General features: G+C 41.1%; 1 long non-coding RNA gene across 1 annotated transcript in view; it reads right to left on the bottom strand.

Moving 5' to 3' along the window:
• Positions 1 to 631: 631 nt before the first annotated feature.
• LOC306661616 overlaps positions 632 to 26,041 on the bottom strand; it is a 143,414-nt gene continuing 118,004 nt past the window's right edge. The window contains exons 2-3 of the long non-coding RNA XR_013763908.1: positions 22,845 to 23,098; positions 632 to 2,496 (exon numbers count right to left, since the gene is read on the bottom strand). This is a non-coding gene — a long non-coding RNA (uncharacterized lncRNA). The remainder of the gene's footprint in view (positions 2,497 to 22,844; positions 23,099 to 26,041) is intronic.

Here is a 26,041-nt window from a genome sequence, read left to right as displayed (position 1 = left end):
AGCCCCCAATGGCCACAGAAACATCCACTTCTTTCCTTTCCTCATCCAGGACATAGAATTCCATGAGGATTTGTCCCTGTCTTGAAAGGTCCCATGTTATATCTGTAATTAATAGGGCCTATTAGAATCCAAAAAAGGGAGAGAAAGAAGAAAAGAAAACTGAGCCGTGGCCCACCCGGCTCTGGCCATTCATCATTCACTGTAGAATACAGGTCCAAAGAACAATCCCATTCCCAGAAAAGAGGGAGGGTGAGGGAGGAGGCACCAATCACAGATGCCAGGAGGCTCACGGGTAAGGAGCAGCGCCTTCCCTCTGAGTTGGGCTGTGCGCACACCCCATCAGTCAGCACCAGGATGAAAGGGCTATAAAACCAACACAGCGCCTGAGACTGTATGAAAATATATATCCTGATGTGTCAGGAATACCTGGCGCGCCTTTAACCTCAACTTCAGATGAACCAACACGCCTCGGAGCACATTTATATGCAAAGGCATATAATATGTCCCCTGTATCTAATTATCTGTCAACCTGAGGCAGTTTGTTTTCCAAATCGGCCTCTCGGCTGTGACTTTACGAGGTCATAAAGAAAACGATGCCACTCTGCGCTGAAACGCAAGGAGAGCCTGGATCAACAAATTATACTCCTTAATGGTGTCTCTCGGCCTACAGAACCAGGCCCAGCAGAAAGAAAGCAGGCATGGCCCTGTCCCTTACTCCCTGTTGTCTGCTGAAGTAACCTGACGTGGACCTAAGAGGTCTGAGAGCATCCAGGCACAGGGCAAGACTGATGAGAAAGAATTCTCTTCTCTTGCTCAGCTGTCCTCAGTCTGGTGGCTTTTCATGTGCAATGCCTGTGTGCAAAGTTTTTAGCCAGTACACCTCCAGAAATACCACCGAGTCAGATGTTTCTGCAGTCTTCAGTACCACCCCTGACTTTCTTGGATGGCCCTATGCCCCTGGGCAGCTTTAGCTCCTGATACCCCGAGAATCTTTGGACCCAGAGGGAGAGACTTGGATCCACTCTACATGAGATGACTCCCCGCTGTATGAACCCAAATATCAAGATCACATATTTCACAGGAAAGTTGGTTGGGAGATATTTTATTCCACCCTTATATCTGGGGGAAGAAACTATGGGGACTCTCTTTGACTTGTAAGCAAGAGGAGAAAATTCCTTCTCCCAAAATAGGGAAGGTAGGTGGCAGCAGCAGCAGCAGGAATGTATTGTGCTGAATCGCTCAGCAAGGCCATCTCTCTCTGCCAAGCTCAGCAGTGTGCGTGCGCGCGCATATACACACACACACACACACACACACACACACACACACACACACACACAAAGGGAAAGGGCGGAGGGATGGTCGCAGCACACAGTCTTCAGTCTTCAGCTCCTATTAGTCCTCCTCTGATCTTTAGCAGATTAATTAGGAAGTTTGTCAGGAACCAGCCGTGAACCCCAGCCGCTCCTCTCTGGGAGTGGTAATAGTGCCAGCGAAATCCAAGCTGCAGGAATTCCTCTACCCACGCTGCTCCTATGATTAATGATAGAAAGGAATAAAAAAAGAGGGGTCAACAGCTGAGTGCAAGGCAAGTTGCTAGACAGGGAGTAATTAAGATACTTGGGTAAATATGATTAATAAGCTCAAACTGGCAGGGTGTGCAGTAAACAAGGACTAACCAGATGGTCCCCTCTCTTCTGAGAAGGCTGGGCACTTGGAAACAAGGGGAAAGGGGGGAAACCAAAGGAGGAGGGAAGGCAATCCAAAAGGCGTGACTGCGACTTCACTTTCTGTAGCTGACCTGATCTGGAGGGCAGGGTTGGGTCCCTGGGGAGACATTACAACAGGAAGATGGCTTGGAGACTCACCACCAATCCTCTTATCCAGGCACTAGACAAATAGCTGCATGTGGAGGGTTCCTGCTCAGACTCGAGGCTCTCTCTCCAATTTGCAGGCAAAACATTTAGTGCACTGGGTCTTGTCACCAGACTCATTTGCTTGGGCTGCTGCTGTAACAAAGTACCACACACCATAGACTAGGTTGTTTATAAACAGTGGAAATGTATTGTCTCACAGTTATAGAGGCTGGAAGCCCAAGGTCAAGGCATGGTTTCTCTTGAAGGTGGTGAAGGAGAATCTGTTTCATGCCACTTCTCCAGCTTCCAGTGATTTTCTGTCAGTCTTTGCTAGTCCTTGGTTAAAACACATTGTCCCAGTCTCTGCTTTCATCTTCACGTGACCCTCTCCCTGTGCATCCGTGTCTTGTCCAAATTGTGCATTTTTAGGGGGAAAACAGTCGTACTGGATCATGCCTGCCCTCATGACTTTATCTTACTAGATTAAGATGCAGCCTAATTTCCAAGGAAAGTCATAATATGAGGTCTGGAAGTTACAACTTTAACACATGAATGTTGGCGGGGGACATAATTCAACCCTTAACAGTCATTTAGGAGGTTAGCAAGCAAACCAGAAAGTCAATTCCTGCTCTAAAGGGACCTGAGCCAAAAAGAAGAAGAAAAAAAGGCACAACACCATTTAGAAGGGGGATACAACATGGACTCCCATTTCTCAGGTCTTTAGTTAAAAAAAAAAATTCTTACTCCCAGTTGTAAACAGGGCCTTAGAAAGAAGAAAGAGCATCCCTCTGTCTCTATGTGACATCAAGACAGACTAGGGTTTTGAGAGATGAACTTTAGAAAGAGCCAGGGATGCCAGGCACAATGGCACAACCCTCCGATCTCAGCAATTTGGGAGACTGAGGCAGGAGGATTACAAGTTCAAGGCCAACCTGGGCTACTTAGTGAGGTACTGTTTCAAAATAAAAAAGAAAGGACTAGGAATGTAGCTGATTGGTAGAGCACCTCTGAGTTCAAGCCCTTGTACCACAAACAAACAAAGACCATGTTTAGTTATCCCCAAAGAACTTGATAACAGGAAGTATCTATAAACCCTAGAAAAGAAGACTCGATTTATCTTAAATAGCAGAAAGGTACCAAAACATCTCCACCTACAAATAAGGGTAGCTATGTTATGTCTAAGGTAAGGACAAGGCATCAATGGGGAGACAAAAGAAATATAGGATTAGTCCCTACCCTAAAGCAACATAGAGTCTGCATTCCTGTATGAGTTTCTGTGACTGCTGTAACAAATAACCAACTTAAAGAAACAAAAATTTGTTATCTCATAGCTTTGGAGGTAAGAAATCCAAAATTCAGTACCATCGGGCAGAAATCAAGGTATCAGCAGGAACATGCTCCCTCCAGGGAGCACTAGGGGAGACTGTGGCAGCCCCTACCATTCCTTGGCTTGTAGCTACATCAGTCCAGTCTTCAAAGCCAGTGCCTTCAATCTTTCGCTGTTTTCACCTCTCCTTCTCCTCTGTGTAAAATCTCCCTCTACTTCCCTTTCATAAGGACACATATGATTTCACTTAGGGCCCACCTGGATAATTCAAGTCAAACTCCCCAGCTTGAGATACTTAACCACATCTACAAAGAGTTTTTTTTGTTTTTTTTTTTTTTTTCTTTTCAGACTACTGCAATTTCCATAGAATTTTATCTTTCTAATCACTTCTATCAGTGGGTCTCTGTGAAGCTAGACAGCTTGGTCTCTGCCCTTAATCGCTCACGTGAAACATTGCCATGTGTGTAGCACAGTGTACTTACTTAGAGAAAGTCAAAAGTCAGGTTTGGGTTGGGACTTTTGGGGATCCTTAATCTCTGTCCATAAATCATTTCTCTCTCATATATTACAGATATATTAAAAACATTTTTAAAGGGAGCATTGAAAATGACAGGGTTGACAACTTATTTGGCCAAATAAAGCACATTAACCTAAAACTTACCCTATATTTGTATTTCATAAAAGAAAGAATTTTAATTCTAAAAATCAAAGTGCAAAGGATTAACCTCAGACGAGTCCTCCAGAAAAAAATTTTGGCAACCTTACACCTGGTATGACCCACTCGATGCTATCCTTCATTGTACCCAAAGCTATTGAAATTCATTAAGGACTTTCTTGAAAATTCCTTCTCAGGAGTGGGATCTACTTTCAGCAGATGACTCAGTTGGGCTCAAAAGTCCACAGACAGAAACTTCAGAGAGACCAAGGAAAGGGCAAGAGACCATCAGCACTGTTGAGAGGAGGTGTTGCCAGAATTTGGATCTGGAATGTTCCTCAGAGGTCCATGTGTCAAAACCTTGGTCCCTAGTCTATGGTGCTATTGGGAGGTGATGGCAAATTTAAGGGGTGTTATTTAGTGGGAGGACATAAGGACATTGGGGGCTTATCCTCAAAGGGGATGGTGAAATACTGGTCTCCCTCTTTTTCTTCTGCATCACAGTCTTTGAGATGAACAGTTTACTCTATCACATACTCCCTACCATGATGTCTTTCCTTGCCACCGGCTCAAAGCAATGAAGCCTATCAGACATAGATTGAAACTGTAAGCCAAGACAAACCTTTCTTCCATATAGCTTTATCTTCTCAGGTATTTTGTTACAGTAGAAAGCTAACCCAATCTTATTATCAAGTTCCCAACTCATCAGAAGTATTCTTAAGCCCCAGAGGGAAGTGAGGCACTCACCAAATCAGACTCAAAGGCCAACCAAACCATGAGCCCATTTGCCAGGGTTCCCATCTTCTTGGTTGACATCAAACAAGTCAGACGTTTCTCTCAATTGTGGAGCTCAGCAAGCATCCTCAGAATGCTTCTCACACTGTGGTTGGAACTTTCTCTTTGTTCAGATGAACTTGACAAGAAGTTTGATGAACTACTTCATGGTCTCTTTTTCTCTTTCACTTGGAAATAAATATATAGTCCCCACACACGCAATTAATTGATAGGAAATAGATTCCAAGACCCTCCAAACACTGAAACCACAAGTAGTACTGGACCCTATATTTACTATGTTTTATTCCTATACATACATACCTATGATAAAGTTTCATTCATAAATTAAGTATGATATGAGATTAATAAAAATAATAAAATAGGATAGTTATAATATGCTATAATAAAAGGTATGTGAATGTGATTTTTATCTCAAAATATCTTATTATACTTTATTCATTCTGCTTCTTGTGATGATGCAAGATTAAACAATGTCTATGGGATGAGATGAAGTGAGGTAAATGTTATAGGCATTGTGACATAGTGTTAGGACAACACATAAAGGCTACTTTAACACAAACACTGCGACTCAGCAGCAGTCAATCTGATAAATGAGACAGCTACTAAAGGACTAACAGGCAGGTAGCATATGCTGCATGGATACACTAGACAAAGGGATGATTTATGTCCCAGGCAGGATGAAGTAGGACTGCATGAGATTTCATCACAAGACTCAGAACACAGCACAGTTTAAAACAGGTGAACTGTTTGTTTTTGGAATTTTGTACTTAATATTTTTTAGGCTACAGTTAACTATAGGTAACTATGGACTGTAGGGGACTACTGTCTAAACCATAAAATAAACAACATCATCATTGCAGAAGACTACTATGGTAAAGACTTATTGTAGGTTTTTTGGCACTATTCACAATAGTTAAGATATGAAATCAGCCTAAGTGCCTATCAGTATGGATAAAGAAAATATGGTATATGTATACAATAAAGTATTATTCAGCCCTAAATTAAGATGAAATCCTGTCATTTACAACAAAATGGATGAAACTGGAGGACATCATGTCTCTCTTAGATGTGGAAACTAAAAATAAATACATAATTTTTTTAAATTGACCTAAAAGTAGAATAGTGATCACTAGGGACTAAAAAGGGTGCTAAGAAGGAGGGGAAGGCAAGGGTGGAAAAATGGTATTCAGATATGATCAATGTACCATGTTTGGAAATACCACACCGAATCCCATTAACATGCATAATTAATATGTGTTAAATAAATAAGTAGCAACAACAATAACAAAAAAGACTTTCTGTTGAGAACTTTATTCACCTTTCCAAAATCCCTATCTCTACCCCTTTCCTTGTTTAAACACCATTCTTCCAAGCAGGGTGACAATTCTGCTCCAAAGTGCCAAACCCGACCAGAAAACATATGTGATTGTAGCTCAGCAGAAATCTAATTTATCTCCACAATGACTCAGCAGATCTGTCCTCCTTCTTTCTCTGGGGCATTAGCACTTGGCAGGATGAGATTATTTCCAATAGCTTATTTACTTTCCTCCCAATTTCTCATTTGTAGCAGTCGAATCCTGATAAAGTAGATGAGGTTAGATGCTATACCAGACCAGAACTAGTGATGGTAAAGAGTGGCTGGCACAAGGCTGCTCTAGTCACTTGGCTCTACAGAATCTGAGAAAACTTCTGACCACAAAAAAACACGGAGATGGGCGGAGTCCATAGTGGGCAAAGATGGTCTGGCCATTTCATTCTTTGATGCAAGGAGAATGCCTAAGCTCTAGCAGCTCCATGAAAACTGAAAAACCTAAGAATTAGGAAGGTGAATTCAAAATAATCAACCAGAGCATGAGCCCTGAGTGAGTGCCAGGCACTGCACTAAGTGTGGGCATGCTGAGATTTCCTGTCCTTAAGGAGGTCATGGTAAAGGCAACACAAATATAATAGGGATGATGATAAACTTATGGAGAACACACAAGAACAGATGAGGGTTGGTTTTAGTTGGGATTCCCCCCAGAAGCAGACCCTGAAAGCAAAGATTCAGCTACAAAGAGATTATCTGGGAGGTGAACTGAGTTAATTGATGTAAGATTGGGAAAGTGCGGCAGGGAAAGGAAGGGAGCCACCAAGAGCACATTATCACCCTTTTCTACCATGGACAGTAGGTCCCGGTTCCACTGGAAACTTCTGGGGGCCATTCCAGAATATGCATCTCAGAAACAACCAGCCCAGGGGCTGAGGGACCATCTGCCACAGGTAGAAGGCTGCTCTATAGACACAATGCCTGACACTTCCAACCTACCCTGTACATGGGCAGAGAGGGCCAACAGGGAAAGTCCACTGACAAAGAACTGTGGGTGCTGGCAATTGGAGGTCATGCTGGCATATACAAACATGGTAAATGCCAAGGGGAGGTGGGTGGGGTGCTGATGGCAATTGCTGCATACTCATGCATTCCCTGGAAGAAGCCAGGGAAAGTTACTAAGGACAGTGGGCATTTCAGCTGGGCCTTGGGGAATGCATAGGAGGTTGCTGGGCAGAGATAAGCCAAAGGGGATCGGGCAATGAGAACATTCATTCCAAAGTGAGGGAAGAGCCTGAACAAAGAACAGAGCCCTGAGAATATGTGGTTCATTCCAGCAACTTTAGGTGGTATAGGTTGCTAGCTGTTGTGTGGAGAGGAGGTCCAGACAGGCAGCTGGAGAGGCACCTGCAGGGGCAGACTGTGTCACACCAACGAGCTTGGCATTTCCTGCGGACCAACAGGGAGCCAGCAGTAGCTTTTACATAAGGAAGTGACACGGTTACAGATGAAGGCTTAATGAACTTGCTAGTCCATGCTGGGCACCACATGCCAGGAGGGCTTTATATGCTCTCTGCACTGCCTGATACACTGGAGGAAAAACTGATATCAGCCCAAGGCTCAAGTGTGCTGGGTTAGCACGTGGGCTTGGTAGCGCTAATGAAACTAACTCCTCGTAAAACAAACAGCTGACAGAAACGATTAAATGAATGAAAATAAAATGAACTTGCCAAACTGATGGTGTGAGTCTGGGCACGTGGGACCCAACACTTCTGAGCAACAATAGGCTCTGATTTCAAGGCTGTCTAGATCTGTCCCCCTAGGAAAAACTGCTGGGCCAGACAGGCAGGGCTGTCCTCTCTATGCACAATCTTCACACCTAGGGACCCATCACATTTGACGCCCCTGGATTTGACCCTACTGTACCTTTGCACCAGGTAGTGGCAGGAGGACAAGAGATTCCCTATTATTGCTCTGAAAGTATTTGTCCTGTGTTTTTGTATATCATCAGAATCACTTGAGAAAAAAAATTGGAACCAGGTATGGTGGCAACCTCCTGTAATCCCAGCAACTCAGGAGGCTGAAGCAGGAGGTTCACAAGTTTGCAGCCAGCCTTGACAACTTAGGGAGACTCTGTCTCAAATATGAAAGTTTTTAATAAGGAGTAGCTGGGATATAGCTCAGAGGTAAAATGTTCCTGGGTTTGATCCCTAGTACCACACACACACACACACACACACACACACACACACACACAAATAATTGAAAGTTTGCCCAATGTGGAGGCATGCTCCTTCTGAATCGTTCCTGCTGACCTTTGGGTATTGGTGTTGTGCCAGTAGACCTAATTCAGTTTGTTTCATTATAGAGTTAGCTAGCTAGGGGCTTGAGTCACACTAGCACCCTTAACAACTGCTACCACCCGTCATGAAGACACGCCACCAATTTCAGAATAGAAACTGGCAAATGAAGTTGTTAGCATTTGGCTCCCTACAAAGGAAGGCTTGTGGCAGGCAGACTTCTAGGAGGACCTCCATTGACCAGCAACTGCTAGTATGCACATCCAGTAAAATCTGTTCTCCTCGAATGTGGAATAGACTTAATGACCCATATTTAATTAACAGAATACAGCAAAAGGATGGTACTTCTCCTTGGAGATTAGGTTACAAAAGATTGTGAGCGCTCTCTCGCTCTCTCTCTCTCTCTCTCTCTCTCTCTCTCTCTCTCTCTCTCTCTCTCTCCCTGATGAAGCAAGTCATATCGGGAGCTGTCCTATGAAAAAGCTCACATGATAAGGAACTGAGGAAAGGCTCTAGTCAGCAACCACTGGGAAACTGAGGCCAGAGAAACTAAGTCCTACCAACAACCACTTGATGAGCTTAGGAGTTGACAGGTACCAGGTTAGCCATGAGAAGATAGCAGGAACTGCCAACCCTCGAGCAGCTTTATGAGAGACCATGAAGCTGACAGTCTAGCTAAGTGATACCCAGATTCCCAGTCCACAGAAATTGTGAGATAACATATTTGTTTTGTTTGAATTTGCTAAGTTTTGGGGTGACATGATACACAGCAGTGAATAACTTGTACGGGCATCTTAGTGGAAGAGATAGTGAAGAAATATACAGACACATTCAGAAAGCGTAAGACCAAGAGAAATCTGAACTCTTGCTAGTGGTATACCAAGTCTTGGCAGGGACGAGCCTTTCCCATCCACAGTCAGATTTCCAAAGAAAGTTAAAGCAAAGACACTGGAAAAGTGCCCCCTCCCCAAACTCTGATTTATTGACTCATTCAAAAATTCCACAATTAGTATTTTCTTTGACTCAAAGTTCTTTCTTACTATCCAAACACACTAGATTTGGAGTCAGAAAGTGCAAAAATCTGACCCCAGATTCTCATTTTTTTAATTGTGTGATTTTTGGATGAGTCATGATACAAACCTGAAACTATATTTATGAAATGAAAATACAAATTTAGAAAAGTTACCTACCTTTCTATGTCTGTATTTCATTTTCAGAATAGGAATAATCAACCCCTGCCTTCACTTATGGGATTGTTGAGAATGTTAAATGAAGTAATGTGTGTGAAAATATCTTGAAAACTATAAAGAGCTCTAACCATGAAGGAAACATTTTAAGTCCTCTTTTGTGGGTGCCCCCATATGGGACACTCTCTAAACTGTCATTAGACTGTTATGCTTAAGGAAGATGAACTTTTGTAAGGCCATTTCCTGGATGTAGCTCAGAAAAAACAAAGGTACCCAGAGGAGGTCGGGGACAGAATGCCTGGAGCCCCCACCTCACAACTTTTAAAGCTTCAACCCCAGAAGTAAGAGTTGGAAAATTGACTCCCAAGGACCTCTCTGCCCTACAACACTCACAATCCTTGTGCATTTTTTCTTTTCTTGTATTATCTGTTGAGCACCAGAACATGGCATGCACTGTGACCAGGCCATCGAATGCACTAAGTTCATGCACTCTGGGGCCTATAAGGTAGGCACTATTGTTATTCCCCTTTTACAGATGTTGAAACTGAGGCAAAGACCTCACAATACTTGCCAGGGTCATACAGCAAGTAAGCAACTGAGCAGAGATATAGCAAGCATTTTCACCTGGAGAGCCAAACTCTGTTTTGGAAGATGCTTTTGCTTGTTCTCTCTCTTCTGCATCTTCCAGAAGAATGATTTTTATGCCTTCCCCTTCTTTGTTTCTGTCTTCCTATAAAACGTGCTGTGACACTTCACACAAAGAGCCACATATACAAATCAATTGCAATCAACTGTATTTCTCTCCTGATGTTAAAAGACTCATAAAGGAAAACGCACTTGTTTCAAATACCCTTTTCTGACACTAAATCAGCTCTCCACCGTTGGTGGAATTTCTGCACAAATTGAGCTGGGCCCTCACGAGACCAAGATTTTCCAGTATAAATCCCAGGTTTGCAGGGGCTGTCTAGTTGTATTAATAGAAAGAGCTGATCTTGTGGCTGAGTTTTCTGGGGGTTGGTTGCACCATCTTGACTTCTAGTTCAAATCAGAAGGACACTTGGCAACTGATTTTCTAGTAAGGAATGTGGAGACTGACAGAGTCATTATGACATGGGTGTGGTCAAAAGTAAGGGCTGCTCATCATATATCACCCCTGCACCCCCAAGGAAATCTTAATCAGAACTACTGTCCTTGATGGAAACAACCAGGTTTCTGAATAATAAATTGCATAGGGATGATGATTTTCATGGGATACTCACCAAATCTATTCGATTCAAAACAACTGTGCTTCTTGGACACCTGTCAGACCTGCCACCACCTACTGGAACTTCATGCGTTCCAGGGCTGTGGTAACATAATCTCCCATTATCTCAATTTCTCTTATTTGGATCATCACTCTGAATCATCATCTTTCTTTATACAGTGCCAATTCTGATGCCTTCTCTGTTTCTTAGAGAAGAAATAAGATTTGAGGGGGTCTTCAGAGATACCAACTCTCTTTTTCAACTATTCCTACCAAGTCATGGAAAGTTTCCTTTTGCCTTTTGGCCCATCCTAAACAATCTTTCTATGACCAAGACAGAGGTTCTGTGGCAGAAAAGCCAGTACCATGATTGGATTTACATTCAGAACACATGCTGCCAACCAATTTTCCTTCCACGTGAGCATAAACAAGGTGATGGCACATATAATGAAATATAAAGGGAGACACTCAATGCAGCTTACATTTTGTTATATGCAGTGGTTTTGTGTTCTATTTAAAAGTGAAGATATGTGATGCGAGCAGGAGAGGAAAACAGGGAATTAAAATTTAGTATATATTCATGTTATTTATTTTAGCACCTTCACTTGTCAAAAAGAAATGACCACCACCCACAAAGCTTCTGGTTGATTATGGAATTCTACAGGAGACATGTTCATGGAGCCAGGCATTCTGTTGTGGGCCCACACCAGAGGTGGATAAAGTCAGTAAAGATTTGGGTAGTACAGGCAGCATGTCTGGAAACACAGCAACCAGGTTCTTGATTTGGCCTGGGTGTTAGTCAGCTTCCCATTGCTATAACAAATACCTGAAATAAATCAACTTAAAAAGAAGAAAGGTTTATTTTGACTCCCAGTTTCAGAGGTTTAAGTCCATGGTCATTTAGCCCCATTGTTTTAGGACTGTGCCAGCACAATGCATCATGGTAAGAGCACATGGTTTCAGCAGAAGGTTCACCTCATGGCTGCTGGGAACCAAAAGAAAGAGACAAGAAGGGACTGGATCCCAACATCACCTTCAAGGGCACAACCCCAATGATCTAACTTCCTTCCAGTAGGCTCCACCCACTAATGGTTCCATCATCTTCTAGTAGCACACAGACTGGTGACCAAGCCTTTAACACATGCAACTTCCTGGGACATTCCAGAACCAAGGTATATAGCAACCTGCAGGGATATTGGGATTGTTTCATCCCTAAGGAAAAGTCAGAGAGAAACCTTCAAGAGTAAAAGGAATTAGCAGACAGAGAAGGTGAAAACAGACAAAGCCTGGGCAGAGGAAAGTCCTTGGAGTATTGAGGATAGAGAACATTTCTGGGAGGCCACAGCAAGGACCCCTGACCCTACTTTGCCAAGGCCCCTGGAGATTTCTCATCAGGGCAGTGAGTGACATGATCAGAGCTACATTTAGAGCAGGATCTCAGACAGTGGTATGGAATGTGGGCAGTTCTAGAGCCCTCTGCGGGATCTAGGAGAGGGTCATGCATAAGGAGCTGATCCAAGGCCAAGGGCAGAGGAGGGGCTGGCTAGACTCCAGAGGCTTTTTAGCATGGAATCTTTGTTTATCACAGGCTAGACATTATACCTTAATTACAAGTGTCCACAAGAGCAAAATATCGACTGAGCTTGCATCTTTGTTGCTTCAAAAATGCAAGATTGGTAAAATTCAATGACACACATGATTATTCAACATATATTATCTGCTGACTGCTCCAATGGAGTTGGAGGAGTTTAGTTGAAGCAAACAAGACTAAAATCAACAATGGGCATGTAAATAGATTCCTTGGTAATGGATTTACTGCTCTTCCCATACTCCTGACCTTATCTAGTTTATCCAGATTTATACTTATCCCTGAGAGTTCTGCAACACACCATGGACATGGCTTAGAAAGTGTGAAAGAGTACTCAGTCTGTCTTCTTGTCCACACAAAACAAAACAAGAACATGGACCCATTGAAATGCAGTGATTTTTTTTTTTAAATCTCTTTTGCCGTTTGTCCTGGTACTGGGTAGATAGATAATAAAATGATTCCCTTCATCGTGCAAAGAGCTGCTACTGTCTTAAAAAAATACTCCATGAATGGTTATACATGTGGGCTCCGCTCTCAGCACTGGGTGGGAGGGAGGCAGACCAAGATTGAGGGCAAAATTGCAACTCATTGGCACAGCACATATTTTTCCAATATAAAAGCAAATGGAGAATCCGTAAATAAATTGACTATATAAAAGTGTCCCTTTATATTACCGCCTCACCCTTCCAAGGGAAAAACAAAAAGAAAAAAAGGTTTCTTTTCACCGCCCTCGTATAAAAATATCATTTCTTTTGGGTAATTTTATAGTACCAACAGCAGTCCATATCTATTTAAAATACATACGCAGCCCCACATGCAGACCCCCTTTGCACAAATGATCTAGTAACTAGCATCAGTCCAACGGCACGAGCAGCTGCCACATAATTACAACCTCTCATCACACGTGTGGGGAAACAAGTCGTGGCGTTTGGGCAAGGTCTGCAAAAATAGGTGTCAGACCTTAACTAATAGTGATTGTCCTTCCATTCTACTGTAATTTACATTTAATTCGCACATTTCATTTCCATTTAAAATATGATTACAGTGTTTTGAAGCACATCTCACCTGTCCCCTCGAATTACAGGGGAATGAAAATAACAGGGAAAAGCAGGCACCAGGAAGCTGCCGGAGCCCTTGGCTGCAGGGTCACTTGCACCCGCTGCCTCTCAGGGGGTCAAAGAGGGAGAACTCAGGAGGAATGGGGCTTTGGAGGAAGAAGGAGGGAGGCAGGGTGGAGGAGAAACAATGAGAGAACATGAGGGGTGGGTGGAAGGTAGCAGGCAGTGCGGTGGCCCTGGGAGAGGGACCCAGAGTTCATCTTCTGAGGGCTCCAGGTTGCTTGTTTTATAATTTCATTATTTTCTGGCGGAGGGCCCACCTTTCATTTCATTTATTTCAGGTTCTAAGTACGTGCAACAGGAAGCAGGTGCCTGTTAAATTCAAGGTCTGATTTTCTCTACGCTGGAGGCAGCAGAAAGAGGAAAGGAGGGAAGAAGGACATGGCTTCCTTCCCATGCATGGACTGGGAGAGGCCAGAAGCCTACTGGAAACAAGACACCCTCCTCCACACATGCCTCCCACCTCCATCCTGCCCCAGGGGGCTTCTGCAGCTGTTGGTGGCAGGTGAAAATGTCAAAGGAGCAATTTATAGAACAAGAATCTTTAGGTATTCAGTGACCAAGCCCCTCTTGGTGTGGCAGAAGATGGACCTGCCAGATACTGAATTTCAGTCAAGGGCACCTGATTTGCTGCAAGATTTTGGTGCCCCCTCATAGGCAAGCGAATAAGCCCTTATTTAATCATAACAATCCCCAAATGCTATCCTGAAAATACTGGGAAAGGCAATGCACATATCAATGGATTCAACAAATATTTATAGAGCACCTACTGTATAATAAGTACTGAACAAAGCAAGAAGGATTTCAAATTGTCACTCTCCACAAACTTCCTATACCCCACATGTCCCCCTTAACTTAGCCTGTTTTCTAAAAACAAACAAACAAACAAAAATAGATGTCAGAAGAGAGGAACTCCCTGGGTTCATATTACTAAGCACACAGATCTATTTATGCCCCTACGCTATCCTCGTCCCTTCCAATAATTATCCATCCTCCCTGAAGCCAATCCTTGCATTTGGGATTTGCATATCATATTCTTAGACCTTGTCTTTTTTCGTCCTGTTCATTCCTTTTTTTTTTTTTTTTTTTTTTTTTCTTGTAGGCTCAACTTCTCTCTCTTTGAATTGGATCATCCCTGAGGATTTGAAAATATTCACCTGTCTCACATATTAAAAAAATAAAAAGCAATGCCCTCATTCCCTCACCTCTATCTGGCTTTAAACAAATCCCTCCCTGCCATTCAGTGCAAACTTCTCATGAGCACCATCTCTATCACGGCAGCAATGGCTTGCTGACCAAAAAATGTCATAGCTCTACTCATTGTAGAGAGTTGGTGACTACAAATTCTGCCTCCCTTATATCTAAGCATGGTCATGTAATTGGTTCCACCAATGAAAAATAAGCAAAGCTTGTATCTCATTTCTAAGCAAAGACTTTAAGATATAGCCTTCTCTCTGCTGCTTCCCCTCCGAGCAGTTGGATGGGGACAGCTGCAAGGATGAGGTCCAACTGGGAGGTGATGCAAACACAAAAAGGATGAAGGCTGGTTCCCTGGATCACATCAGGAAGGAAAGCTGCCCACTGACCAGCAGCATCCAAATGCCTCAGCTATGAAAGGAATACATTAATTTCTATTTTGCAAAGGCACTGGAATTTTAGTATTTATTTATTGCATCAGCTAGTATTGCTTTAACCAACAAGCTCACCTATCAATCCCTCTTCAGTCCACTACAATCTTGCTTTCAATTTGTTCCTAAGAAATGCATGTCTATGAAATCACTCATGGTTCCAGGATACTCTATTTAATAGGGACCTCTTAGTCTAAATTTTACCAGACTCCTCAACAGTATCCAACATCATGGTACACTCCCCTCTTTCAGAACTCTTTTAAGTTTCCATCTTTCTGTCTGACTGTTCCTCAGTCTCCTTTATAGGCTCTTGTAATACTGCTTAGTCTCAGACTCTACAATGTTGACTTCTGCTTCTATGTTGAATTAACTGGAGCTGGATTTGCACACTTGCCATAAACACTAGGAAACCAGGAAAAACTAATTTCAGACATTTGAAAATAGGCATAACAGATTGAGAATGCTGACAGAATGAAAACAAATGAGGTGAGCCTACAATCATCCCAATTTTTGCTGGTGGGTACCTTCTGGATTTCATTAAAAGGAAAGAAAATACTAGCAGACCACAGAGTTTCAGTGAATTCATTCAACAGAAATAAAAGTTGGAAAAGTAAAGGTGACTTAAATTTGCAATACAGAACATCAAAAATGAGGGAGCTACATAGAAAAAGGAATGTGTCTTTGGCTAAATACTAAGGTGAGGCTCCATGAGGTGGGCAAAGAATGACTGCTAGAGTACTATAAGGTAGACAATTGCCAGAGTTCATAAGAGCCAAGATATGTTCAAGTCCTACTCAACCAGACTGGCAAGACCATGCTGATGTCCACAGGACTCAGTAGAAACTCCAAAAAAGGGTCACATCAAAAAAGCATAATATACTAGCCCTGGAGTAAAGTCTACTCCAAACCTTATGAAGCTGGGGGGAAAAAAAAAAATTCAATGGAGTGAGCTGATCCACAAGGAATTTAGCTTCCTTCACATTCTAAACATGAATACAATAAAATTAAGACAATTACTATTACATCATACATATGCAATCAAGAATTATTATACCTGAAAAGAATAGTCAGGAGAAAAATCAGACCACAGAAACAGACCTAGAGATAACAGAGATAATGAAACAAGTTGACAAAAATATCAAATAGTCATATAACTATGTAAAAAAATTTTCAATAAAAACAAAAGAAAATATAAAAAAGAAACCAAATGTCACTTGTAGATATGCAAAATATAGCTTAGGCTTAAAAAATAGATATTAGTAGATTAGCACTGCAGAAGAAAAGACCAATGAACTTAAAAATAGTAAAAGAAAGTGTCCAGACTAAAGGATGGGGTAGGGGGAAAATAAAAACTAAATAAATAAACAGAGCCTCGATGAGCTGGAGTCAAATGGTGAACAGTAACTACATAATTAGAGTTCCCAAAAAGGTGTGGAGGGGAGGGTTTGAAGAGTAACCCCCAAGTAGTTTTCTTTTTTCTTTCTTACAGTGCTGGGGATTGAACCCAGGGCCTTACACTTGTAAGACAAATGCTCTACCAACTGAGCTATACCCACAGCCTTATTTCTCAAATTTAAAGAAAGCTATGAACACACAAGTTCAAGGAGCTCAATAACCCAAAGTAGGATCAACAAAGGTTCATCGTAATTTAATGCATAAGAACTAATGACAAAAAAAAATCTTAAAAGCAACGGAGTAATAAGGTACATTAACATACAGAGGGAATAGAATGACTGCTGTGCATGGCTCATTAGAAACAATGCAAACTCAAGGCAATGGAAAACAACTTTCATATACTGAAAAAAAGACTACATCTAAAATTACATAATTAAGCCAGCTATGGTGGTGCACATCTATAATCCCAGCAGCTCAGGAGGCTGAGGCAGGAGGATCACAAATTCAAAGCCAGTCTCAGAAACTTAGTGAGACCCTGTCTCAAAATAAAAAATAATAATGGCCGGGGATGTAACTCAGTCATTAAGTGCGTCTGGTTTCAATCCTGGTACCAAAATTAAAAATTAAAAAATGAAATTATATACCTGGGAAAAATATGAGTCAAAAGTAAAGCTCTCAGACAAAAATTGAGAGAATTCATTGCTAGAACTGAACATGAAGACATGTAAATGAAAGGATTTGGGGCAGAGGTGAAATAAAACCAGTTGAAAACTTTATCTAGACAAAATATGGTGGAATATTGGAAAAAATAAATATGTGGATAAATACAATATAAATAATGCTCTAGTTTCCTAAAAAGGAGACATCACTAGAAATCCTTCAAATATTAATAGAATAATAAGAACAGATTCTTAATAAATTCATACCAATATATTGGCAACCTGGACTAATATTCAAATTTATGTGAATGCTCAATAAATTTCAAATCATTAACAACCAATAAGTTAATTTAGCCAAGTCACAGAATACAAGGTCAAAATACAAAAACCAATAGTATGTTTTATAATTGCAAGAACAATTTGACATTAGAAATGAAAAACAGTGATTACAATTAATACCACAGAAATATGAAAGCATAAGAAACTATTATGAAAATTATACACTAAAAAATTGGAAAACCTGGAAGAAATAGATAAATTCCTGGACATACACAACCTTCCAAAAATGAACCAAAGAAAAAATAGAGAACTTAAATAGACCAATAACAAGTAATGAGATTGAAGCAATAATTACACATTTCCCACAACTTTACTGCTGAATTCTATAAATCATTTAAAGAAAAACTAATTCCAGTTCTTCTCAAACTATTCCAAAAAAACTGAAACTCTTTCTAAAACGCCAGATTTACCTTTATATCAAAACCAGACAAAGATACAACAAGGGGAAAAAAAAGAAAAACTACAAGCCAATATTCCTGATGAACACAGAAACAAAAATTCTCCAAAAAAATACTGGCAAACTGAATCCAGTACACATCAAAAAGTTATATATCAGAATCAAGTGGAGTTTACCCCAGGGATACAAGGAAGGCTCAACATATTCAAATAAGCAAGCATAATAGATCACATCAAAAAATGAAGAACAAAAACCATATTACAATCTCAACAGATGCAGAAACAGCAACTAATAAGATTCAACATCCCTTCATGATAAAACAACAAATTAGGTATAAAAGGAATGTAATAAATACCATAAAGGCTCTATATGACAAGCTCTCCATAAATATACCCAACAGAAAAGGCAGAATGTGCTTCCTTTAAGATCTGAAACAAGACAAAGTTGCCCTCTTCATTACTTTTATTCAACATAGTATTAGAAATCTTAGCAAAAGCAGTTAGACAAGAGAAAGAAATAAAGGGTATTCAAACTGGAAAGGAGGAAATCAAATTAGCCCTGTTTGCAGATGCCATGATTTTCTATGTAGAAAAACTTACAGACTTCACCAAAACACTGTTATAACTGATAAATTCAGTAAAGTTACAGGATACGAAACCAACCCAACCAAAAAAAAAAAAAAAATAGCAACTTTTTTTACACAAAAACAAACTTGCTGAAAAAGGAATAAAAAAGCAATCCCATTCACAATAACTACAAAAAAATAAAATTTTTAGAAATAAACTTAAGGTATTAAATGATATCTAAAATGAAAATTATAAAACATCAATGAAAGAAATGGAAGAGAATACAAAAAAATAGAAAGATATCCCACATTCATGGATTGGAAGAAACAATGTTGTTGAAATGTCCACACAACTGAAAGCAATCTATGGATTCAATGAAATCCCCACCAAAATATCAATGGAATACTCAACGAAAATAGAAAAAAATAATCACAGAATTTATATGGAACCATAGAGTAGTGAAAACAATAATGAGCAAAAAGAGCAAAGCCAGAGGTTTCATAATTCCTGTTTGTAAAACATACTAAACTATAGTAACCAAAATAATATGGAACTAGCATAAAAACTGATAGGCCAATATAACAAAATTTTAAAATAAATTAATCCACATGCCAACAAATGATTTCTAAAAATGGTGCCAAGAATAAACATTGGACAGAGTAGTCTTTTCAACCAATGGTGCTAAGAGAAGTTGCTATGCATACACATAAAGATAAAAATAGATATTACCTTTAACCATATTAAAAAACTAAAGTTTAAAATATTACCAATATCAATATTGGTAATATCAAATTTTGGTGAAGTCTGTAGGTTTTTCATCTATTGTTGATGGGGTAGAAAACAACACAATCACTTTGGAAAACTTTTGGGAGTTTCTTGTAAAGTTTACATTTACCCCAGCACCCAAAACTTTCAGTCCCAGGTAGTTACCCAAGCAAAGTGAAAACATACGTCCACTCAAAGATTTGCACATGAATATTCATAGTAGCTTTTTATATAAGGACAGAATGTGGAAAAATGCATATGTTCATCAACATATGAATGGTTTACACAATTTGTAGCATATGCAAACAACAGAATATTAGTCAGCAATAAAAAGAAAGAACATTGTATACATACAACAGCATAAATAAATCTAAAGTTTTTGCTACATGAAAAAAGCCAGACACAAAAGAGAACACATGCTGTATGCTTCCTTTCTAAATTGGATTAATCATAATCCTAGACTCACAACATATTCTTATCATAGGGCATGCATGGACTTTTCTATTTAATTACCTACTAAGGTAGTTTTATTACTTTAATTCCATATTGTCTCTTCTCACTTCACTGTTTCCTTGTAGGCAATCTTATCAACTTCTACAATCTCTATCAATGCTGACTTTCTTGCACTTCCTTAAGATTCCATTGCATTCTATAGAATCAGCTGCCCACCTGAACATCTCAATATCAATTCAAATTAATCATGTTTAAAATCAAACTTTCTTCCCAATGGTTCCCACTAGTGGGTACCCCATTCATCTACTTCACAAATAAAATAAAAGCATCCTCCTTGTCTCTTCTCTCCCTTACTCCCCATATCCAACCCAACAATGTCAGTTTTACTTGCTACGGTTTTGTTTTCATTTCTTCTACTCATCTCATCTAATCCAAGCTACCATCTCTTCTCACCTAGAGGGTTGATATGGCCTCCCAACCAGCCTTCCCCACATTCTCTCCCTGCACCAATAATGAAACATCTACACTGCAGTCAGAATGAGTCTTCTGAAATATAAAAACAAACACATTATCATATCAAACCACTTATATCCAAAATCCTCAACAGGACCTATGAGATTCTGCATGGCCTACACTCTATCCACCCCACCAACACCACCTCATATCACACACCCCATCCCTCTCTGCCTGAGTCCATTCAATCTCTTACAACAAATGCAAGGCTTACTTTCTAACCTCAGAAATGAATCATATCAATCATAATCTTCATGTGATGAACCACACCCATCATTGGCCATAAATGGTCTGACTTAGTTATTTATTTATCCATGTATTTTAGTAAATAATGTAATAAGCACTCACAAACCTATAACCAAAACAAAAGCAAGGATCTGGAAAAGAATCTACCTTTAACCATATCATCATCTCACATCTAATCTTCCTGATTAACCCCAGGTAACCATCACTTTTCCTTTGTCTTACTATTTAGAGTTTTATTACATACTCAATGCATATGCATACACACACACACACACACACACACACACACACACATATCCATGTGCATATCTTCCTCTGTGTTTGTATGCATTCACACATATACACACATATACACATTTCTAAAAACAATTCTAATCATTTTTTATCATAGTAGACTTGAATATATCATTTTGGAAATTGCTTTTTTATTTATCATTATAATATTAAGATGTCAAGGCTTTAAAGTTTTAATTTTCATTAATATTGCTGCATGTCATGGTAGTTCATCTATTTTGATTAACATTTGATATTCTATTGTGTGGTATCTTCATTTTCTGCTGCCACAACAAAGAATCTGAAACTGAGTAATTTCTAATAAACAGAAATTCATTTGACTTGTGGTTCTGCAGGCTGGGGAGTCCAAGAGCACGATGCTGAAATCTGGTGAGGACCTTTGAGCTGTATCATCCCACGGAGGAAAGTGGAAGGGCAAGATAGCACCCAAGACAGAGAGGGAAAGGGGACTGCACATTTCCTTTCATCAGGATCTCACTACTGCAATAACTAGCCCAGACCTACAATAATGGCATTATTCTATTCACCAGGGCAGAGGTCTCCTGGCCTAAGAACCTCTTAAAGGGTCTACCTCTTGATAATGTCACACTGGCTATTAAATTTCTACATGAGCTTTGGAGGGGACATTCAAACCACAGCATGTGGACTCATGATACTTTATTTATCTGCTTTCCAGGTTTAATTTTTTTCTATCATAAACAATAGTACAAGGAACATTCTTGCACATGCCCCCTTGGAGTGCTCCTTGGCATATTTCAGGGTATATGAAAGTATGGCTTTGAGAAGTAATTCCAAGCTGATTATTGAAGTACTTGCCTGCTGAGCCTAGTGGCACACACCTGTAATCCCAGCCACCAGGAAGGCTGAGGCAGGAGGATCTCATGTTCCAAACCAGTCTCAGCAACCTAATGAGGCCCTGTGCAACTTTTCAAGGAAAAATAAAAAGTACTAGGAGTGTAGCTCAGTGGCAAATGATCCCTGGGTTCAATCTCTGGTACCAAAATAAAATAAAAGAGTACTTGGCCCTCTTCACACTCTCAAAGTGTAAAGAATCATGCAGTTCTATAGCCTCTGCAACACTTGGTATTATCAATCATCACTAATCAAATGGAATAAAATGGTACCTACAATTGCCTAATGGCTAACTGCATTGAACAATTCTATATCAATGTATTAGCCAAATACATTTTTTTCTTCATGAGATGTTTTTTGGTGTGTTTTGCCTATTTTCCTGAGGTTGTTTGTGCTTTCCTCATTGATTTGTGAGGGTTCTTTACAAACTCTTGATTCTAATCCTAATTTATGTCTTTTATAAATATGTTCTTCAGCCCCAGACCTTTGCATGTGCTGCGCTACCTGACTGGAATGCTGTGGTTCTCCACGTCACCTAGTGAACTCCTATTCGCCCTCAGATCTCATCTTCACTATCACTTCCTCGGGGAAGCCCTCTCTGACTTCCCTGATTTGATCCAATCCTACCAGTTGTGCTTCATCAGACCAAGCAATTCTTCTTAGCATTCCTCCAGCTCTGCCCTTTACATGTGTGCTTATGATTCTTTAATGTATGTTCCATAATAACAAGGATGCATCTATTCTCTGCTTACAGTTTTATCTATTGTACCTGACATGTAATAGGCCACCCAGCTATAAATATAAATGTAAATAACATGCTAAGTACACACACTATTGCTGAGTTACATCCCAGCCCCAACAATTTTTTTAGATGAACAAATAAATACTATATTTGCATATGTGTTATCTCACATCTGCTCAAAATGCAGTCCTGGCCAAGTCATGATAGCCTTCCCTTCTCCCCCTTCATCATTCATTCCACTGTCTTTTTTTCACATCTCTTCTTCCATCTTTCTATAAGAAAATGCTTACATTTCCTGTAAGCATTACCATACCTAAAAAAGGAATTTAACATCCACATGTCTGTTTGATAAACTCCTCATTCCTTGGGAGGACAAAGTAAGATGATAAAGGCCAAGAAATGAAGGACACAGGAGACAACCCGAGGGCTAGCAGCAATAGCCCAGACTCCGGTTTATAGGGAAACTAGAATTCTGCTTCTTATTAACACACCACAAGAAGGCCATGGCACAAAAAGCATTTGGTTGTGTGCTGTAAATGTCTTTTGGTTTTATAGAGCCAAAAAACATTTTTGGAGAATAATGGCAAATGGGAAGCGGGCACCATGCACCTGTTGCTCACCTCCATTAGACAGAACTGCTCCTCTCCAGCATGCATTTGGAAAGCCTCAACAATGCCACAGCCGCACACCAGGCCACCCTGCATTGCAGACCCTCACCGTAGACACATGGCAGTCAGCTCCTCCGAATAGATTTTTGGGGACCCCCCTCAAGGGCATCCTCTGACAGCCATCTCTCCTTTTCCTTCAGATCAGTCATGAACATGGCTGTAAATGCAGATGCTTCCAAGCTGAGCTCTTGGGTTCTTTTTCATTTCTATAAAGAATAGGGAGGAAAAATGACAGAGAAGATACTCTCGAACTCCTTTTCCACCAATACCCACCTCCGGAGGACAGGGACTGGCCCTGGGAGGGACCGAAGGTCAGCAGAGGTCCACTCTTCCATATCTGCCAGGGAAGGAAAGTGAGTCTTAGTGTCACTTTGTCGTTTGCCCTTCATGAGGTTGGTAAACATTCTGACCATTTTGAAGTATTATTTCCCCCATTAGAACAATGTACTTGGGTTTGGGTTCTTTTTGCTTTGTTTATCCAGTAATCGTTACAGCGAAAGGGATGCACCTGTTCCACAGGCCCATTAGACTCTGAATTGCTTTTCTCCTGAGCAGAGGCATATAGGAAAACTAGCCTTGGCACTTGAAGCATGCTGCAGTAGAGGAGAGCGAGCCGTGTGGAGAACACCAAGACGCAACCTTGAGCCATAACAGGAAGTGGCTCGGGGCTAAGAGAGGGAGGTGAGGTGGTGCTGTGCCTGGAACAAGGCTGGCTGGAGCTTAGAGAAAGAAGGAACTTGCCCAAGGTCACACTGCCAATTAGTTGTGAAGCTGGAGTTAACAATCACAGAAAGCAGGCCTATGTGGCTCCAAGTCCACACTCCCCCCGACCTCCTTATATCAGAGAGCAGCTGAGAAAAGAGATGGGTGAGGACAGAGGACTGCAAAGTCAGAGCGGTCTATGCCCCACATGCCAAGAGCTTTCTTTATGTCCTATCCCCAGGGGAAAGAGGCCAGCAGAAGGCTGCTGATGGTGCTATTTGGGAGGAAGAACAAGTCCAGGGTGGGTAAAGGGGGAAAAGATAAGCTCATATTCTGAGACTCCTCCAGGAGGAAGTCCCCACCCTGTTGGTCTAACACCTCCTCCCCATCTCTCTCATAGTACAAACCCAAAGTACATTCTGATTTGGGGATGAAAAGGAGGGATCAAATGCCCTGAGACCAGGTTGACACCAGGGGTGGAGGGGGCACCCAGACCAGCTCCTACAGTCTTTTGTTCAGAGAGTCAGAATCGCAGCCCGACACAGAAGACACAGAAGCTGCTTCTGGGCCCTGGTGACTTACTCTGTCATCTGCCGCCTCTGGTGCAGGTGTGCGTATTTTAGCTGGAGGTGTCCAGGCATGGAAATCGCTCTCCCTGTGCCCATATATTATCAGTATTTTTTAACATGTCGCTTTCCAAGCAGGTAATGCATTTGCAGAGACAGTGATCTTTCATCGGGAGATTACGATGATTTGTGTTCTCTGTCTAAATTCCAGCATAAATTTCAGAGCCAGCGAGGCATTGGCTTGTGGCAAGGGCTGAGTTCTGAGATGTGGCAGCTATCTGCAAACCTCCAGCTCACAGCCATTTGTCCTGATTAGGGAAAGACTTTGAAATTCTTCCTTGTGCCTCACTTTTATTTATTTATTTTCAAATTGCACTTCCAGAGGGTCACCTTTATAGCTGGGTTCAGGTCTTGAGTTATGTTTACAGGGCTGGTCCCAAACAAAACCTTTAAGCAAGTCAATTGCCAGAACTCCTAGCTCTGCTGAACTTAGCAGTGTGACTTGGGTCAAATTGCTTCACTCCCTGGACTTCTATTTCCTCATCAGCAAATTGAAAATTGCAATCCTTTCTTCACAGGGTTTATGTGAGGCTTAAATAAGAGAGAATAAATGAGAATTCCTCCCAAGGTAGCAGGAAAACTGGAGGTGAAATCCACCCAACGGTCCCCAGGGTATTTCCAGAATTACATGCACACATCTGGCTCAGATGGTGATCACACCTTGGTTGGGCAGTCCCTTCATTAAGCCCCCATTCTCTCAAGATTGCTCTAACATTCTCCAAAGTGTCTCTAAACAAGATAAATAAGTCATCCTGCCACGTGTGTTAGCTTGCTAGGACAGCCATAATGAAGTACCACAGCCTGGTTGGCATAAACAACAGAAATCTTATTTCCTCACATTTCTGTAGGCTGAGGAGTTCAAGATCAAGGTGCTGGCAGGGTTGGTTCTTTTGAGGCCTCTTTGCTCAGCTGGTAGATAACCACTCCGTTCCTGTGTCTTCACATAATCTTCTTCCTTCTGTACCCACCTGTGTCCTAATCTATTCTTATAAGAAGAAATTAGACCGTATTTGTTTGTTTGTTTGTGTGTGTGTGTGTGTGTGAGAGAGAGAGAGAGAGAGAGAGAGAGAGAGAGAGAGAGAGAGAGAGAGAGAGAGAGAGAGGGAGCAAGAATGAGGAGGAGAGAGTGAAAGCGAGGAGGAAAGAAAATGGTGGGAGAGCTGTTCTTAAGTAGTGAAATTTCATGGACTAAAAACAACGGACCAAGGGCTGGCGAGGAAGTTCGAGGGCTAACAATCTGGGTTGTAAAGTGGTGTTGGGGAGGGAGAATTATGGCGGCAGCAAAATAGCAGATCCGATGTCAATACCTGGAAACCTGTAGGAGAAACTCATGCTGTTGTCCCCGGTCTATTCCCAGAATTGCACATGCAGCTCAAGCCAGGACTGTAACCACACCTTAACCATCCCATGTGTCTTAATCACCCTCACCTTAATCATCCCATGCTAACGCACTGGGGCTAGAACTTCAAAATCTGAATTGAACGGGAGTGGGTGAGGAGACACAATTCAGTCCATAACGTCAAGCCATTAAAGACTCTAATACCTAATGCATAGCTTTAAAGGTGACTCAAAGTCAAATTAAGAGTGATGAACTCCCAATCCCCAAAGCCTTCCTTCTATATCATGAGAATGCTTAGTTTTTGGAGTCCTGTCTCAGTCATTTCCTGCCACCACTCAATGGAAAAATATAGGGGTAAAAACATGGAATGTACTTAACTTGAGGCTGTACAGGTGGTATTAAGTGGCAGAACTAGGCCTGGAATCAAAATGTGTGACTCCTGACAGTCTCAGTGTGTGGCTCTGTCCTGTCGCCTTACAGTT

Source organism: Sciurus vulgaris (genome assembly GCF_902686455.1).
Source record: "Sciurus vulgaris genome assembly, chromosome: 5".
Lineage (NCBI taxonomy): Eukaryota > Metazoa > Chordata > Mammalia > Rodentia > Sciuridae > Sciurus > Sciurus vulgaris.
Note: the sequence above shows the minus strand (reverse complement) of the source record. Positions and strands in the feature narration are given on the sequence as shown.